At 40.5% G+C, this 19,973-nt stretch overlaps 1 long non-coding RNA gene and 1 pseudogene across 2 annotated transcripts in view; both read left to right on the forward strand.

The window, feature by feature from the left end:
* The window catches only part of LOC118240937 (uncharacterized), an 84,030-nt gene that overhangs the window by 49,513 nt on the left and 14,544 nt on the right, over positions 1 to 19,973 (forward strand). The gene's annotated exons all lie outside the window — the stretch shown is intronic.
* LOC118240941 (immunoglobulin kappa constant pseudogene) lies at positions 594 to 16,129 on the forward strand (annotated as a pseudogene). The gene is made up of 3 exons (XR_014123488.1): positions 594 to 601; positions 856 to 890; positions 15,684 to 16,129. The product of XR_014123488.1 is annotated as an immunoglobulin kappa constant pseudogene (transcript).

Raw genomic sequence — 19,973 nt, forward strand, 5'->3', positions numbered from 1 at the left:
ACATTCAGATGGCTCAGACCCCTACTGGGTATTCTGAGCAGTTTCTCCCACAGGGTCTGGTGCTCCCAGATCACATCTATCTATCTATCTATCTATCTATCTATCTATCTATCTATCTATCTATCTATCTATATATATATATATATATATATATATATATATATATATATATATATATATATATATATATATAAATTGTTCCACAGGTAGGATAGACTGGATGGATATATATTCTTCACATAAAATTAATCCAGTTGTAATATGTTGGACCAGTTATCGTTAAAAAAAGTATTATTAAATAACATCAAAGAAATCCTCTGTAGTGTGAAGACCATCTTTACAACACCTATCAAACACCTCCAAATTAGTTCAGAGTGAGAAGTCCACTATTGTGAAAGCATCCATCCTAACACAACAGCCAACAATAAACTTACACCCCCCCCGGACAAAGTGAAAAAATGCCAGACAAAGCACACAAAGAAAAAAGGGACGAGCTCTTAATTTTTGTTATGACCCAGTCCAGGTAGGGTCTGTGACAGAAATGAGTAAATGATTAGCTGGACTTAAATGGCAAATGCAACTGAGTGTGAATGATGGATATGTGAGTAAACTAAATGGAGCAAATCAGAGATGAAACAGTGACTGTTGTATATTGATACATGATATAAGAGTGTAATACAATAGGCACAAATAACACCAGACAGACTTCAGGTGGGTCGACACTGAAAATGGTAAATCAGCAAACACAAATAAAGAAACTGACTGACCAAAGTGGAACTACATAACCTAACGAAAACAAAATGAGCAGCAGGAGCTTTTTGTACAACCACTGAGCGAGTTTGTATCACTGTGGAGGACTTTTGGTGGCGGCACAAAACTCTCAGTTGGACGTAAGTAACTTTCACTGCTTATCGAAATGTTGGTATTTTCTGAAATAATAATCAATATGTTTGATGTTTGATAATGATGGAGACTTAAAACATGTTGCGGTTGCATTTCTTGTGGTTTACGGTGCAACAGCTATTACGGGGTAATTTATCTAATAATATAATGTATGTTTGTATTTTGCTTAATTACTTTAAAAATCTGAAAAGCATTTGGGTAAGTCTTATGAGTTTTCTAAAGCATTAATGTCGAAGCTGCATATTACATGGTAAATAGTGGAGAGAGCAGCATGTTTAGATCATGAGGTTTTTGTATGGACAGCAAACGAGATTGTAGCTCTGTGGTGGATTTTCAGTGGCGGAACAAAACTATCAGTTGGACGTGAGTAGACTTTAGGTTTTCTTCACAATTAATCCACGTTATCTGAGCACGTCAATATGCCCGGTGGTTCTGTAAACCACCTGTAATCTTTTACAGACTAATTGTGTACTGACATGTTCTCCTCTCATTCATTAATGTGCTGCCTTTTAGATAGTCTGTGTTTATTACTCAAATGTTCCTCTGTTTATTGGTCAAAATGAAATAAAAAAATTTGAATAAATATTATAGTCTCTTATTTAAAACATTTCCCACAACATTACTCCTAACAATAAATATCTTTAAAGTCCTACATTTCTATACAACAGAAATGCTAATGTGTGATGTGGTATAGGGTTAAACTTTGATAGCACTGCCATTTCATTACTCATAATAAAGAAGGAAGCAGGAAGCCAGATATTATGGAAGCAAAAAGTAAGATATTTCCACATTTTATTCAGTAGAAACTGTAACATGAGTAAGTTGGTGTATTTTTGGAACATCAGGGGCTGGAGGACAAACCATCTTTGGCCCTTTCAGTATATCATAATATTATCATTTTTAGTTTATTTCTGCCAGAAAATAATCCCATCATGCTTTATATCATTTGTAGCACAAGATGGGCTGTTTCAATACAATACTGTCATGGGTCACGTATGAAGGCAGAAAGTTGTTCTATCCAAAAAAGACTAAACATTTACAAATGTATCATGAAAAAGAAATCTTCCCTACCTGTACAGGTTTAACATACATACACCCCACTCACCTGATATCCACCCCGACTCTGTGTGTGTGTGTGTGTGTGTGTGTGTGTGTGTGTGTGTGTGTGCTAGTGTGCTAGAGAGCATTGCATGTTTGTGTGTGTGAGAGAGAATTTTACTGAAAGTTAAATTTAATTTTAAGTTTTCAGACAATTTAGTAAAAAGTCATTGTTTCAGTTGGTGGCATTATTTCATCTTATTGTGTAGTAAGTTTATTTAAGCAAGTATAGTGAGGTTATTTAACTTTACCCCCTAAAGACCTTAAATTTTTCACTTTTACTTGTTAATAAAGATTTAGAATGGACATGAAACGTATGTGATGGTAGAAATGTTGCAAAATGGCTGAGAATAATCAGATGAAGGCACAGACATGGTGATTAGTGCTTTAGTGTGTGCTTACATCACCTCTAAACAGGACAGAATCTCCTGAAGATGACTGACACTGATTTAGCAGTCATGCTACTAGTATAGATTTCTCTCCACTAATAACTACCTGCTCTATTATAAGAACAACTGCCCCAAGAGACCAAAGGTCTCAGTACTGCAGTGCTGTGACTGGTTTCTGATTCCATGCACTGGGTTTGTGTAAATGTGCCTCTGTGGGGTCTTGATAAGCACTAGATAAATTCCATGTGTTGTTATTATTGTTATAACTGTAGTGTTTTGTCTTCACCTGCTCCAGCAGAAACAGAGAGATCATCTGATCAAAGAAAAGAGAGACAGGAGAAGTTTAGGAGCTTCTCCAGGTTTCTGGTGATGCAGCTCAGTCTGAGCTGTTATCACTGTCAGTGTCAACAGCAACATTAGCATTGTGTTTAATGGTGGGTTTCTTCTTGATGGATCATACTAATGTTCACACCTTCCATTTCTAACACATAGACAGCAGGAGTAGAATGACATATAGATTTCCAAAACTCTCCTCTAACAGAAGTGCAACAGTGTTGTCTGTATTGTGTCTTTGTGATTCATTATAGATTTTTTTTGTTGACTTGAGTGAGTGTGTTGTGGTTCCTAGAAGAATTATTTTTTGTAGATGTGTGTTGTTCAGTAGTGAGTGAGTGTGATGGGGCATCTCTCCTCCACAGAGTGTGTCATTGTGCTGTATCACATCCTCCCCCTCAACACCTGCAGTAGGTCCCAGCTGCAGCAGTGCAGTCTCTGTGCAGTCTGACTGAGGGAGGTTTTTGTACGACTCTCTAACACTGTGTGAACACCCAGCTACTACTAATGTAATGTGCACTCTGACAGTAGTAATCTCCTGCATCTTCAGTCTGGACTCCTCTGATGGTCAGAGTGAAGTCAGATCCAGATCCACTACCACTGAAACGAGCAGGAGTTCCTGACTGTAAGCTAGTAGCCCTGTAGATCAGGAGTTTAGGAGCTTCTCCAGGTTTCTGCAGGTACCAGGCTAAACGATCATTACCATACACTGCAGGGTTGGTTCTACAGCTGATGGTGACAGTGTCTCCTGGAAGAGCAGATTTCACTGAATCCTGAGTCACTGTTACCTGACCTCTGGATCCTAAAAAATGAATACAAAACACAAAAAAGTTAACAATTCTCTGTACATATGCTATTATTTAGTAGTACTAACCCTGTGAATAGTTCATTTTAAAAAAGAATAGTAGATCTGTGTCACATGGATAGTTCACCACAGAGGTAAAACAGTGAGTTACCTTGAGCCCAGAGGAGCAGTGTGCAGATGAAGATGGGGATCAAAGTCATGGTTGCTGTGGGTGAAGTTGCTGGGGCAGGCAGCTCTCAGTCATGAAGTGTTAAACTCACAGGACTATAAACACTCCCAGAGCACTGAAGCAGGTGCAGCACATGCAAAGTGACTTCTCTGTATCAATACACGTCTACCAAATACTCTCTGTGGCCTCTCTGTATTAATACACGTCTACCAAATACTCTCTGTGGCCTCTCTGTATTAATAGATGTCTACCAAATCCTCTCTGTGGCCTCTCTGTATTAATACACGTCTACCAAATACTCTCTGTGGCCTCTCTGTATCAATACACTTCTACCAAATACTCTCTGTGGCCTCTCTGTATTAATAGATGTCTACCAAATACTCTCTGTGGCCTCGCTGTGTATTAATACACGTCTACCAAATACTCTCTGTGGCTTCTCTGTATCAATACACTTCTACCAAATACTCTCTGTGGCCTCTCTGTATCAATACACTTCTACCAAATACTCTCTGTGGCCTCTCTGTATTAATAGATGTCTACCAAATACTCTCTGTGACCTCTCTGTATTAATACTTGTCTACCAAATACTCTCTGTGGCTTCTCTGTATTAATACTCACCTACCAAATACTCTCTGTGGCCTCGCTGTGTATTAATACACGTTTTCAAATACTCTCTGTGGCTTCCCTGTATTTGTTTTCATTACACACTATAATTAAAAATATAGTTAGTGAAATCTGACACTTAGCAAAACCTCAGTCCTGAATTGCACAACTATAAACACATTTTCTGCTCTAGACATTAATCAAATCACCACACACACACACACACACACACACACACACACACACACACACACACACACACACACACACACACACACCCCTTCTATTCAACACACTTCTCTACATTAGACATAGAAATCTAACATGACTTCATTTCAAAACCTCCCACCTGTGAACCAACTGATCAAACACAGCTGTCAAATGTACTTGGGATGATTAACTGGGATGATTACTTGAGTGATTAATTGTGAATTCACCAATCAGGTCTAAGCACTATAAAATGCAACTGGTGACTTTATCTGTCTTTAAGTAAAAGACCTGTAGCATAAATATACCAGTCTAAACAAACACATTAGACAGAATACACACCATCTTCAGAGTCCACACTCACGTTAGACAGACTACACACCATCATCACAGCAGGAGACCAAGTGGATGCAGAGCAGATGAAACACATTGTCATTGTCATGTTATTGGATAAATTATTTTGCAAATGAACTGAGGTATTCTGCACCTTTTTGACAATACAAAATATACTAGATTATTAACATTCATTAAATATTAGTTTAGGTGGAGATGGGAAAAATAATTAAAGATTAAAGATAAAATATGAAGCTTAGGGTTGTGTGTGTGTGTGTGTGTGTGTGTGTGTGTGTGTGTGTGTGTGTGGTCACTATAAAGTCAAAGCGGTTTTTGAATGACAGCTTCATTAGAATGTATCTCTATGGTTGACTTGTGGATGAGGCACTAAACTCAGTGAGTGGTAAACTGGACTGTGGACGTCTCAGAGGTGCAGGAGGGAGTTCTGACCAGTGCAGGAGAACAGAATGCAGCAGCTCTGTTTGTATTCTGTTCTGTGTCCTGGCATTTCTGTTACTTCCACTGAAATAAAGCTTCATTTTGGACATTGTCTGCTCTTTTGTAAGAGACAAACATCTTTATTAATGTTATCAGACAGTTTCTTGTGCCTGAGTGAGCTTATCTGAACAGAGCAGAACATCTGGTGAAAGTGTGGCTCTATTCTGGGAGAAAGAGAATCACTCAGCCCTGGTAATGCAAATCTGAGTTACACCCCACTGCTCGCTCTCTCTCTCTCTCTCTCTCTCTCTCTCTCTCTCTCTCTCTCTCTCTCTCACTCGCTCGATCTCTCTCTCTCTCTCTCTCACTCGCTCGATCTCTCTCTCTCTCTCACTCGCTCGATCTCTCTCTATCTCTCTCTCTCTCTCTCTCTCTCTCTCTCTTTAGTCCTGCTGAGGTGGACTGTGTCGCCCCCTGCTGTCCAGGTTGGTGGCTCACTCTCCCTGCAGCTACACCAACACCACCTAACATTCATTCCTCTTGTGCTGGTGAGTGTATCATTAGCCTGATTAAATGAACTAAATAAGAAAAACCTTATTCTTAGTAAAGAGAACATGTTTAACAACACCCTCCATATTCCTACACTCACCTCACTGTTTACACTTCTTGTTCACACATCATTTTTGCACTTTCCATGTCTGCTGTATACATATGAAGCCCTGCAAATGTTTATTTTTAAATTGCCATTCTATTCCTATTATATCATTTTATTATTTTTATTGATGCTGTGATCTACCTGTTTTGTTGTACATGTACAATGATAATAAAGTCTTTTCTGATCTTATTATATCATAGACCAGCACCTTCCATACAGAACACGTTTCTTTATTAGTTATCGATTCCCCCTCTTGTCACGGTAGGCTGGTTGTCCAGCAGGAGGGACACACCTACTCCTGCCCAGGACTGCACTACACTACACTACACTACACTACACTACACTACATTACACTACACTACACTACACACTACACTACACTACACACTACACTACACTACACTACACTACACACTACACTACACTACACTACACTACACCACACTACACTACACACTACACTACACACTACACTACACTACACTACACACTACACTACACACTACACTACACTACACTACACTAAACACTACACTACACTACACACTACACTACACTACACTAAACACACTACTCACTACACACCTCTCATCCCATCAGTTGAGGACTACCCTGGTTACACACTCACCACCCCCTCATTTACTGGCAGACAACAACATTCTTGAATGTTCACCCCATTGCCACATCACTGCCTCACCTCAGTGGTCCTGCCCTCCCAGTTCACCTCCATCAAGAGTACAGCGCTGAGTCTGACATCTCCATCCCAGCTCCCTATCAAGACCTCACTGAGGTATTCAGCCCAGTAAAGGCCACACAGCTTCCTCCACACAGAAAAACCGACTGCTCCGTCAAACTACTGGATAACACCTGCCCTCAGTGTAAGGTTTACCCTTTATCTCAGTAGGAAAACCGAGTGATGGAGCAGTATATTCAGCAGGCCTTAGAGCAGGAGTACATTTACCCCTCCACCTCCACCTCAGTGTCTTCTACGTATAGAAGGACAGCAGGCTGAAGGCTTGAAGGGACCACAGAGTTCCTAATGACCTCCTGGTGAAATATCCTCATTGCTGCTTTTGTGCATAATTCGTGAAATTGATTTGTAATACAATAGTCATGACTTTTGTTTGAGAAACTTAAATGTCAAATAGCAAAGGTTTACATTGTAGACGTTTTAGTGTGAAAGGTAGTTTAGTATATGGATGGACTGACATGTTTTGGCTATGCTGAATACTGTACTGTGCAGATGAGACTTTTCTGGTTTTTGGCATATTTTGGTTATAGTTATAATGCTCATTTTTCACTTATACACATGAAGCTTTATATTTTGATATTCTGTAAGGCTTGATATCTAATTTAACGTCATTGTTCAGTCATATTTTATGTCAGTCCTGTTAAGATTTGTTGAAAGTAATGTGACAGACCACACTTTTACTCAATAAATGATTGTACAAAATATCATTTTAAACATTTATTACACATTTCTATACTACTTTATTCATATATTTCACTACATTTGTGGCCCAAAAAGTTTGGGTCACAATTTGATTTTATTTCCAACATCAAAACAGTTGATATTTCTTTATATAGTGCTCTAGGTCAAATGGTACCTCATTAGGAATAGAGCTAAGATTTGTCTGAACATTTTCACATGAAACATATGGGTATCACAAGTAAGAACCTTTAAAGTGAATTTAAGAAAGTATGCAAAAACAGAGAAAATGCCCTGAGACTTCAGAAGATTAATGAGATCTGGGTATATCCATCGTTGTTTACCTTGACAACATACTGGTATATTCCTTTTCCCTAGACCAAGATGTTTGCGAAATTTGCCAGGTACTCTGGGCAAAGGAGAGTTCCACCTGTGTGAGGTCATCTACCTAAGCTACCTCATAAATGCAACCAGTGTATGGATACAGGCAGCTAAAGTGATCTACAGCACTTACTGCGATTTGCCAACTTCCACCGGTGTTTAATTAGGGGAATTAGCACTAAGGCCCATTCTCTTACCAACCTACTCCATGGAGGAAACAACTAGCTGGAGTGGAGTCCAGTGGCAGAAGAGGCCTTTGGCAACTGTCTCGGTCCTCCATCATCCTGACCCTGATAGGCCCTTTGTCGTTTTGATGTTGGAGTCTCAGTGGTGCTGTCTCAGTGTTCAGGAAACACCCCAAACTTAAGCCATTTAAGCCGGTGGTCTACTATTCTAAGAAACTGATCCCTGTGGAGAGGACCAAGAGAGTGGGAGACAGAGAGCTGCTGGCCATATAGCTAGCATTCAAGGAGTGGAGGCGTTGGTTAGAGAGTGCTCAACACCCCTTTGAATGACCATAAAAACCTCCAATAGTTCCAAATCGCCAAATATCTCAACTTTCACCAGGCCAGGTGCTCTGTCTTCTTTTCTCGCTTCATCTATTCCATCACTTATCAGCCAGGATACAAAAACACCAAGGCGGATGCCCTGTTCATGCATTTTGACCTGGAGGCTGGACCCACCAGCAGGGAGGCCATCCTGCCTCCTTCCTGCAAGCCATCAGGTGGGATCTGGACCAGGCCATCACACAGGCCAGATCTCACCGACACTGCCCAGGCCAGCGGCTTACAGCTCAGTATTGGTGGCTCTCCATTGAGATGTAATCAACCACATGGCCTCCTGCACTGTTTGCGCCAGCATCAATTACCAATGCACTGTTGTCTTCCTACAGCTCTTTCACCAGTTTGGACTGCCAGAGGACATCATCTTGGACCAAGAGGTACAATTTATATAGCAGATCTAGCAAGAACTCCTGGACACCTCAACATGATGGTGAGCATGAACTCTAGTTATCAGCCACAGCCTAATACTCCAGCGTGCCCAAGTGGAGCGGGTGAACCAGAAATTAGGAAAGTTACTACATATGTAATGTCAAGAACATCCAGAGACATGGAGCACCTCCCTACACAGCACAAAATATGCTCAGAATTACCCACATCACTCCCCACATCACAGGCTTATCCTGTATGAGTGTTTCCTAGGGATGTTGGCCCTTCCACTCTCTGGGAACAGATCATTGAGGTCACCTGTTTGGTCAACCTCTATGTGGTTTGAGTTTCCTCAGCATTTCATGCCTCTTCCCTCAAGCCTTTTTGCACAGACCAAGGATTGTGAATATGGCTGGGAAAATTATATGTAAACAACAAAAAGAGCAATGTGAGATATATATTTGTCTAGTAGGAAGAAAGCCCAGCAAATCACAGGGGACCCTACTGATCCTGTGTGTTGAATTTGATCTGCTCCTTTCTGGAGTGTTCTAGAGTACCATGAGTCACAAAAAAATATTTCTAAGCATTTGCTTATCCCTTAAGGACTTTTTCTGAGGAAAATGTAGCAAACGTCTGAGACAGACGTTTGCAAATGTAGAGTTGTTTTTATTTAAAAGCACAATTCAGGTTTGGTAATGTAACAGTCAGAGGTCTGTAGCCACAATATAGTTATCCAAAACTCGAGGAGTCAACAATAGAACAAATCGATAATCAGTCCTGAGTTCACAGTACCAGTTAGCAGTCTTATAGAGCAAACCAGCAGATAGGGACAAAGCTGATACGATAATTCCAAAAACAGAACAAGCTATAAACTGGAAAGACAAGCAGAGCTAACATTCAGTACACACATACATGTCATGGCAATGCTTCACAAAGAACAAAGGGAAACAGATGAGTATAATTAGACAGAACTAATTAGAAACAGGTGAGAATAATCAGTAATCCGGGAATGCAGGTTTGATGAGGGTGTGATGACTGGCAGAACCAGACTGAGTGACAGGAGAGCTGACAACAGATGAATGCTGGGAGTTGGAGTTCAGGCAAGGGATCATGACAACTATTCTGACTGTATTTATATTTGGATCTGATATGAGATCCTATGTGATTTTATGTCGGATTTGTATGTAGATCTCTTATGTTATATCTTTATTTATTTATTATATTGTGCAACCTGATGAAGTTGAAGACAAATGTCCAGAAACAGACAAACTCTTTCAAAATCAAAACTGTAATAATCTTCCCATTTCATATCAGATATTCACTTTGGTTCATGTTATTAAAAAATGTTTAAAGACATTATTAGAAGCCAGAAAATAAAAATAATAGTAACATTTAATTTACATAACACCTTCCTTATACTCAAAGTCACTTTACATAATCCAAGTATAAAATGTACACCATAGGACAGTCAACAAATCAAAAAAACTACAGGATCAATCAGAAACACAATCAGAAATTGAGGGGGAAAAGGTTTTAGCAACTGTTTACTCCTTTAAAAAAGTTTAATCTTTTTTTCTCAGCATTTCATCACTTTCCTCCAGTAAAGTGCAGCGCAGAGACGGAGTGATTACGGTAATCATTAGTTTCCGGGACAAGACACTGAAAGATCTGCCCACTGCAGAGACCAGTCTGAATTTAGGAATGGAGAGACGACCAGCGTCAGAGGACATAAGCGCACAGGCAGGGCAGTGAGGGTGTTAAAGGTCAGATATGTAGGGGATGTGAGACCATGCAGAGATGTGAGCAGGAGTACAAGTGCAAGTGAACAACAGCAGCCAGAGATACTAGAGGAACATGCACAAAACCCACAATACACACAACGGAGCAAAACTCAGGCAATACAATCACTAAGCAATTTGTCACGCAGTTTGACACTTGTTCTAGAAAATTACTACTTTATATAATTAAAGATTTACTTATGTACTCACACAAATTAAAATTAAATGTTTTTTCCTGTATATAGTTATTTATTGTTTTGTATTTACTGAATGTTCTCCCTGATTAAATTAAGGGGTCTTCATTCAATCTTGTTCATTCTTGACTGTGAAGGGAGAGGGTTTCTCTTAGGACCCACAAATGTTCCCACATATGGGAGAAAATACCCAGACTTGAATTAAATATCTTCTATATGAAACTGTGCTCAGATTGTTACTCATGAGATACATTGCCAGACATGTGTGACCACAGGGAAGCTACAGTGCACAACATTTATTCAAAATAAAAGTCCAAAATGTTTTAAATGTTGAAAAATATTACTAGTCAGAAAGAGTAGCCACAGAATGTCTGGGAGAATTTGTTAAGTTTGTTAAGAATTAAAATAAGGATGGGGGAAAAAAAACAGAGGAAAATTTGTCCTTTTCAAACTATACAATTAACCAGAAAAGAGTGAGATTCAGCCCCAAAAGTCCAAAGTTACAGCCACTGAACATTTTCTAAATGACTGTCCTTTAAGCTAAATTAGTTGATTACATAAATAAACTTTTTTACTATATAAATAATGCAACTTATTTATTATATAAATAAATTAATTTTATACAATAACTTGGTCAGTTAGGTGTTGAGCCCCTGCACTTGCACAGTAAAAATATACGAGGATATATTTTTATTAATTAAAGGAACAAACTAATGGAGCTACACATCACTCCAATAAGTCAAATGGGCTGGTACTACCATTACATGTCACGGTATGGCCCCTCCGCCCAAAAGTTTACCCGTGTGTTAGACTCAGAGGTCGACTGTTTGGAGAATTCCATAATGGAGGTAGAGGATTCCCTGTCTGTGATGGACACATGGTCAGCAGATTCAGAGAGCAAAGAGCCTCCAGCTCCCAAGGCATGTCGCACTAGTATCAGCAAGCTGCCCCGCGTGACTCAAAAAGAGGTGGTGCCATCATCATCTGAGGACACTCCTTCACCTGGGCAACACAGCCCCAGGGCTCATGTGCCTGCGCACAAGCCTCAAGGAGGCAAAAAGGAGGCATCACCAGTGCCCACCCCAGAGACAGGCAAAACCGCTAGTGCGCTTCCTAAGGCATGCGCCCCAAAGCCAGAGAAGCCACCTCCACCCAACTCAGCGAAGCGCGAACGCCCACAGCAGAATCAGACTCCAAGCCAGCCGATGAATGGGAGACAAGCAGGACTTATTCATAACCTGTTGTTTAATTATGAGCGCATACCTGTCCCAGTCACTGTGTCAGTCCCAGTCACATTTAATGTATCCATCGCTTTGTCTCCCTTTGTGTCTGTGCCTGTGCCCGTCAGTGTGTCCGTCTCTGTGTCTGTTATTATTCTGGTCCCTGTCCTTCACCCCCGCTGTCCTGCTCACACTGGCCCATGTTGGTTAGTTCAGTCGGCGTTGGTTTAGGGGCCATAGCCTGATAGGCTGGCTCGCCGGGAGTCGCACCGTTGGGGAGGGGCTCTGTCACGGTACAGCCCCTCCCCCCAAACATCTACCCGTGTGTGTGTTCCTCCGTTTGGCCATGCCCCCATGTTCCACACCTGATCCTTGTTGTGCTGTTAATGTGAGTGTATATAAGTCCTTTGTGTAAACGTTAGCATTGTCAGTGTTTGATCCCACAATAGCTTTAGTGCTTTGTTGCCTTCCATGTCTCAAAAATAAAACTCGTCGTATGTATCATGGCTCCTCTTCTGCATCCTGCCAAGCCTCCCCATGTTACATTACACACTTTACCTTATCTCAAGATAATTCAAACCTTAGTCAAGAAACACTGTAACTTGTACACTGGAGCTCTCATACAAAACAGGAGAGCAGACACCCACACATTTAACCTCACAGGGTTTTATGAATAACTGGACACAGCAGCAGTATCCACAGCATCTTAGAGACCTGAGCAATTTTACCTTCAGCAGAAGCAGTTTATAGCTACTCACCAATCATCCTTTTATTTTTATGGACAATCACAATAGTGGCCACAACTGCCATAATCACAACTCCACAGATCACAGCTCTGATCAGAGTGTTTTTCATTGTGGAGTCACTGTGTTTTCCATCTGTAGTCGGTAAAGTAATAAATTCTCTTATTATAAAACAACAAAACATTCATGAACAGTGATATAAGTCGAATGTTCTGAATGTAGGTCTTCTTAACAAAGTCTCCCACTAAGCTCTAGTTAATAAGTCTGATGTGATTATACAGCTTGTTGATTTGTGCACTATGCAAAGGTGCAATACTTTAACAGACCATCTTCTCAAACTTATGACTGTAGTTTTCAGTGTGACAAATATATTTACCCCATTTTTTAATTACTGGTGCTGTGAGACTGCAGTGAGTCACATAACAGTCATAATCTGCTTCATCATTTTCCAGGATGTCCACACTCTTCCTCAGCTGGTAGGTGTCTTCATCATTGGGTCTGACTACTGAGGATGTTATCAGCTCTTCATGTAGGGAGGTGCGGTACTTCTTCACACTCATCATCACATATTTAGGGTAGAAGCCTGTGGCCAGACAGGGCAGGGTCAGTTTGCCTAGGTCAGTCACATTTTCTTCTCAAATGTATAAACAACTGGTGGAGCGAGAGAGAGAGAGAGAGAGAGAGAGAGAGAGAGAGAGAGAGAGAGAGAAAGAGAGAACCTGTAAAAACAAACAACTTACCAAATCAATCAATCAAACAATCAAAAGCCAGATCTCTATGAAAAACTGCTGTGGATGACTGACTGCACATTCTTTCAGAATGATGCCACATTGGGTGATATCAATCCTCAAGAAGGCCACTTGACAGCTCCAGCGTTACCAACTACAGACTGCTATCACTTCTCTCTTTCCTCTCAAAAGCCCTCGAACAAGCAGTTTATAATCAATTGTTTCTTTTTCTCACCCAAAACCAGCTGCATGATTCCAATCAGTCTGGCTACAAACTGGCACATTCTACAGAAATGGCCCTCATAGCGGTGACTGAGAAACTTCATTTTGCTAAAGCTGCCAAACAGTCATCTGTTTGATTCTTCTAGACCTTTCAGCAGCCTCTGACACAGTGAACCACAACATTCTCCTCTCTGTTCTTTCCAGGCTTGGTGTGACTGGCTCTGCTTGGAGATGGTTTCAGTCCTATCTGGAGGGACAGTCCTATCAGGTGACATGGAGAGGATCCACATCCAAACCGTGTAGACTCTCCATTGGTGTTCCACAAGGCTCAGTATTGGACCCCCTTCTCTTCTCTTTGTATACTCGTTCTCTTGGTGATGTAATATCTTCTCATGGCTTCTCCTACCACTGCTGTGCCGATAACACTCAATTATTTATTTCTTTTCCACCCTCTGACACGCATGTCTCCAGACGTATCTTGGCATGCTTGACTGACATTGCATCATGGATGACAGCCCACCACTTAAAGCTCAACCCAGGTAAAACCAAGCTTCTGTTCATCCAATGTACTCCCAACCCTTACCATGACCTCACTGTTTCTGTAGAGAACTCCCTGGTATCACCCTCCGAAGCTGCCCGTAGCCTGGGCGTGACTTTGGACAACCAGTTGTTCTCAACTCATGTTTCTAATCTAACCTGGTCTTGCAGATTCCTCCTTTGTACCATACGAAGGATTCAAGCCTTTCCTTCGCAGGAAGCTACCCTTGTGCTTGTGCAGTCTCTTGTGATCTCAAAGCTAGATTACTGCAACTCACTACTTGCTGGTCTTCTTCTAAGAGCCATCAAACCTTTACAACTTGTCCAGAATCCAGCAGCACGACTGGTCTTCAATCTTCCGAAGTTCACACGTTAACTCCACTGCTGTGCTCCCTTCATTGGTCTTATTGCACTGGAAGTACTGGAAATCAGAACTGAAATTATACACATCACGTAGACAAATTCAAATGACTTATCTACATCTCAAATCGATATTTCTGGGTTTATTTTAAAAGACAGAAATATCGGTGCCTGACTGGAACTTATCGGTGCAGTTCACTTTTACCACAATACTCGCATAATGAAGATCAAAACGTTGGCTGTTACAAATATTCCTGTATTATACATCTAGTACACAATTATGTATTTGGATGTTGCATTAAATGTTGTTATTAGTGTACAAAAATATGAAAAATATCTCTAAAAATCTTGTAACCAATTGCTATGATTCTACAGAGTCTACATATATCTAACGCATAAACATTAACGATATAAGTCTGAAATAGTTCTGCGAAACACAGGTTCATACACGCACACTTTTAGAGGCACAAAACTATCAGCCCTTTTTCAAAATTAATTTAGTTTCTGTCTTTATTTTTTATTACAAAAAAGAAAAGAAAAACAAGCGTCTTTGGGGTTGTATCGTTCACTAACTCTGAAGCTAAACTACGGCGCTGTAAAGAGAGGAGACGGCAGTGTGTTTAGAGCAGGTTTATGTACGGACCTTAAACGAAGTTAGTGTGGAGGACACTGGACGTAAGAAGAACTTCACTTTTTATTCACAGTAAATCACAATTTTAAGTAGGTATAGTTTGTAATAAATGTCTCTTTATTAAAGCGCATTAAAGGTGAATTTATTAGCGCATTTATCCTAACCGTTACAGTGGTGTTGCAGCTTTTAGTGTAAACCGACCCACATTATTAGCGGTTTTTTAGTAAAAGCATAAATGTTTCAGCAATATCCGCCAGCAAACCTTTGTTCTGCCTACTGGATTAATTTTCATTAGTATAAGTGTTTGTCCCTGACTGGAGGTTGTCGATGCAAAGCACTTTAACCGTCATACTCGCATACTGAACAATCACCGCCTGTTAAATATACTTCCATTTTAATCTATGTATGACTATACATTATATTAATTTAAATGGTTCATAAATTAAATATACTGTCCAGGGTTTTAATGCCAATGGAAAATTATATTGTTGATTTCATTTCTGATTTCAGTTCCACAAAAAGAGGAAGTGAAACACAACTGATTTTCCTGCTAACGGTTCCTGCCTGTCTGAGCTGTAGACCGTGTTGTGTCTCCTAGGTGACGCCCCGCCCACCCTCACGGTCCTGCCCCCCTCCAGTGTACAGCTGCAGCAGGAGAAGGTCACACTCGTGTGTCTGGCCAACAAGGGCTTCCCCTCAGACTGGAAGCTGAGCTGGAAGGTGGCTGGTAGCAGCTGGAGCTCGGGGGTGAGCCAGAGCTCCAGGCTTCTGCAGAAGGACGGCCTCTACAGCTGGAGCAGCACCCTGACCCTCCAGAAGGAGGAGTGGCTGAAGAAGACAGTGACCTGTGAGGCCACCAAGGACTCCCAGTCTCCTGTCACACAGACACTGAGTAGAGAGCAGTGTGCTGAGGCGTGAAACTCCCACATGTGTACTGAAGTGTTCTCCTCTCACTCATTAATGTGCTGTCTTTTAGATAGTCTGTTTATTACTCAAATGTTCCTGTTTATTGTTCAAAATGAAATAAAAAATTTTGAATAAATATTATAGTCTCTTATTTAAAACATTTCCCACAACATTACTCATAACAATAAATACCTTTAGTCCTAAATTTCTGTTCTGCAGAAATACTAAGGTGTGATGAGGTATAGGATTAAACTTTGATACAGCTGACATTTCATTAATCACGGTAAAGAATGAAGCAAAAAATAAGACATTTCAACATGTTTCATTCACTACAAACTGTAACACGAGTAAGTTGGTGTATTTTAGGAACATCAGGGGCTGGGGGACAAACCATCTGTAGCCCTATCACTATATCACAATATTATCATTTTTAGATCATTTCTGCCTGAAACTAATACCATAATGCTTTATATCACTTTGTAGCACAAGCTGGGCTGTTTTTCAATAAAATACTCTCATTAAAATATTTCTGCCTGAAACTAACCCCCTTTAGCACTTGTCTGTTTAAAATAAAGCTTTGACCTAATGTATTAAGTGTAATAACAAAGAACTCCTTAATATTTGGTACATGGTTTTTTTTTTTTATTAATTGAGTCACACAGTGCTATTATGACACAGCCTGGTTTATCACACAGTGGTACTGAACTAAATGTGTATTGCTCTAAGTTACCCTGTACAGGTTTAACATACATACACCCCACTCGCCTGATATCCACCCCGACTCTGTGTGTGTGAGTGCGTGTGTGTGTGTGTGTGTGTGTGTGTGTGTTACTGAACTAAAGGTTTGCTGCTCTAAGACACTGGAAACCTGGACACAGTGCTGCTCTGTTCTGGGTGTCAGAAATCTGCATTGCCTGTACAGGTTTAACATACATACACCCCACTCACCTTATACACAGCCCAACTCAGTGTGTGTGTGTGTGTGTGTGTGTGTGTGTGTGTGTGTGTGTCTGTGTGTGTGTGTGTGTGTGTGTGTGTGTGTGTGTGTGTGTTGTGAGGGCGGCAGAGGGCATAGAGCGGGCCATGCGCTTGTGTGTGAGAGAGAGAATTTTACTGAAAGATTTCAGTCAGTTTTTCAAAAAGTCATTGTTTCAGTTGGTGGCATTAAGTCATCTTGTTGTGTAGTAAGTTTATTTAAGTAAGTGCATTGAGGTTATTTAACTTCACCCCCTAAAGATCTTCACTGTTTACCTTTACTTGTTAATAAAGATTTAGAATGGACATGAAAAGTATGTGTTGGTAGAAATGTTTCACAGTAGCTGAGAATAATCAGATGAAGGCACAGACATGGTGATTAGTGCTTTAGTGTGTGCTTACATCACCTCTAAACAGGACAGAATCTCCTGAAGATGACTGATACTGATTTAGCAGTCATACTACTAGTAGAGATTTCTCTCCATTAGTAACTACATGCTCAATTATAAGAACAACTGCCCCAAAAGACCAAAGGACTCAGTACTGCAGTGCTGTGACTGGTTTCTGATGCTCCATGCACTGGAAGTGTGTAAATGTGCCTCTGTGGGCTCTTGATAAGCACTAGATAAATTCCATGTGTTGTTATTATTGTTATAACTGTAGTGTTTTGTCTTCATCCGCTCCAGCAGAAACAGAGAGATCATCTGCTCAAAGAAAAGAGAGACAGGAGAAGTTTAGGACCTTCTCCAGGTTTCTGGTGATGCAGCTCAGTCTGAGCTGTTATCACTGTCAGTGTCAACAGCAACATTAGCATTGTGTTTAATGGTGGGTTTCTTCTTGATGGATCATACTAATGTTCACACCTTCCATTTCTAACTGATAGACAGCAGGAGTAGAAGGACATATATATCTACAAAACTCTCCTCCAACAGAAGTGAAACAGTGTTGTCTGTATTGTGTCTTTGTGATTCATTATAGATTTTTTTGTTGACTTGAGTGAGTGTGTTGTGGTTCCTAGAAGAATTATTTTCTGCAGATTTGTGTTGTTCAGTAGTGAGTGAGTGTGATGGGGCATCTCTCCTCCACAGAGTGTGTTATTGTGCTGTATCACACCTGCAGTAGGTCCCAGCTGCAGCAGTGCAGTCTCTGTGCAGTCTGACTGAGGGAGGTTTTTGTACGACTATATACACTGTGTGAATAGGCGTGTACTACTGATATCATGGTAACTCTGACAGTAATAATCTCCTGCATCTTCAGTCTGGACTCCTCTGATGGTCAGAGTGAAGTCAGATCCAGATCCACTACCACTGAAACGAGCTGGAGTTCCTGACTGTAAGCTAGTAGCCCCGTAGATCAGGAGTTTAGGAGCTTCTCCAGGTTTCTGCAGGTACCAGGCTAAATAGTTATTATTATACACTGCAGTGCTGGTTCTACAGCTGATGGTGACTGTGTCTCCTGGAAGAGCAGATTTCACTGCAGGAGTCTGAGTCACAGTCACCTGACACATGGATTCTGGTGGAAAAAAACAAAACAAAACAAAGCAAATCCAATTTAAATCATATTTTATTTTCCATTTCTTATGTCGCTTATATCTGTTAATAGAAGGTTTAGAATATTTTACTAAACAAGACATCTGTTTTTTTAGGTTATTCACCTCAAAAGCAAAGCATAAAATGATCTTTTACCTTGAGTCCAGAGGACCAGTGTGCAGATGAAGATGGGGATCAAAGTCATGGTTGCTGTGGGTGAAGTTGCTGGGGCAGGCAGCTCTCAGTCATGAAGTGTTATACTCACAGAACTATAAACACTCCCAGAGCACTGAAGCAGGTGCTGCACATGCAAAGTGACCTCTCTGTACACGTCTACCAAATACTCTCTGTGGCCTCTCTGTATTAATACACGTCTACCGAATACTCTCTGTGGCCTCTCTGTATTAATACACGTCTACCGAATACTCTCTGTGGCCTCTCTGTATTAATACACGTCTACCAAATACTCTCTGTGGCCTCTCTGTATTAATACACGTCTACCAAATACTCTCTGTGGTCTCTCTGTATTAATACACGTCTACCAAATACTCTCTGTGGTGTCTCTGTATTATTACACGTCTACCAAATACTCTCTGTGGCCTCTGTCTGAAGTAATGACTCCACTGAATACCTCTTATATTACCATATTTAACAGAACCAACCATACTAGATAACTATAAACTTTATAATATAATGTAATATATATATATACTCTTAAAGGTCAAATAGTATTTCTATTGAATATAAACAATGTCAAAAAACTATGGTACAATGTGCTGATTATTGCTGGAACTGATTAACAGATTTAGAGAGAATGATAAGAAGTATTTAGTACATTTTAGGTAAGTATTTCTAAACGTGTGTGTGGTGCAGTGCTCTCAATCGCTCCTCTGTACAGGATCTCTGTTGTGCCTGCGGTCTACATACTTTCCACAAGGGGCGCTGGTGAGTTGTACAGTGGATTTCTAAGATGTGAAGCAGAGTGTTCTGACCAGAGTAGAAGAACAGAACTGCAGTTACAGCCACAGCAGCTCACTGACTCTTAGTGCTGCATTTAGGGAAGAGGAGGAGGAGCTCTACCATCTTCCATGATGACCTCAGTCAGCTGTAATGTGATGTAACACACTTATACAGCCCTGAACAATGGAGCTTATAGTCTGAAGAATGCTCTTTTTTCTTAATTCACCACTCTGCTGGTTTTGATTCTTGGGTTTTGCTATCACTGCAATAAGCTTCAATTTGAACATGGTCTGTTCTTGTATTATTTTATTATTCACTATCTGTACTGTAAGATTCTTTGTACTGGAGTGTGTTGTTCTGGGGTATGTTGTGCTTGAGTAAGTTTGGCTAATGTAAGTTGAACATCTGCAAAAAGTGTTGTTCTATTCTGGGAAGGAGCAGGTTTCTCAGGGCTGTAAACACAAATCTGTTTCACCCCACTGCTCTCGCTCTCTTTCACTCTGACTGGTATTGACATT

This window comes from Electrophorus electricus, chromosome 4 (assembly GCF_041902795.1).
Source record: "Electrophorus electricus isolate QZ-2024a chromosome 4, ASM4190279v1, whole genome shotgun sequence".
Classification (NCBI taxonomy): Eukaryota; Metazoa; Chordata; class Actinopteri; order Gymnotiformes; family Gymnotidae; genus Electrophorus; species Electrophorus electricus.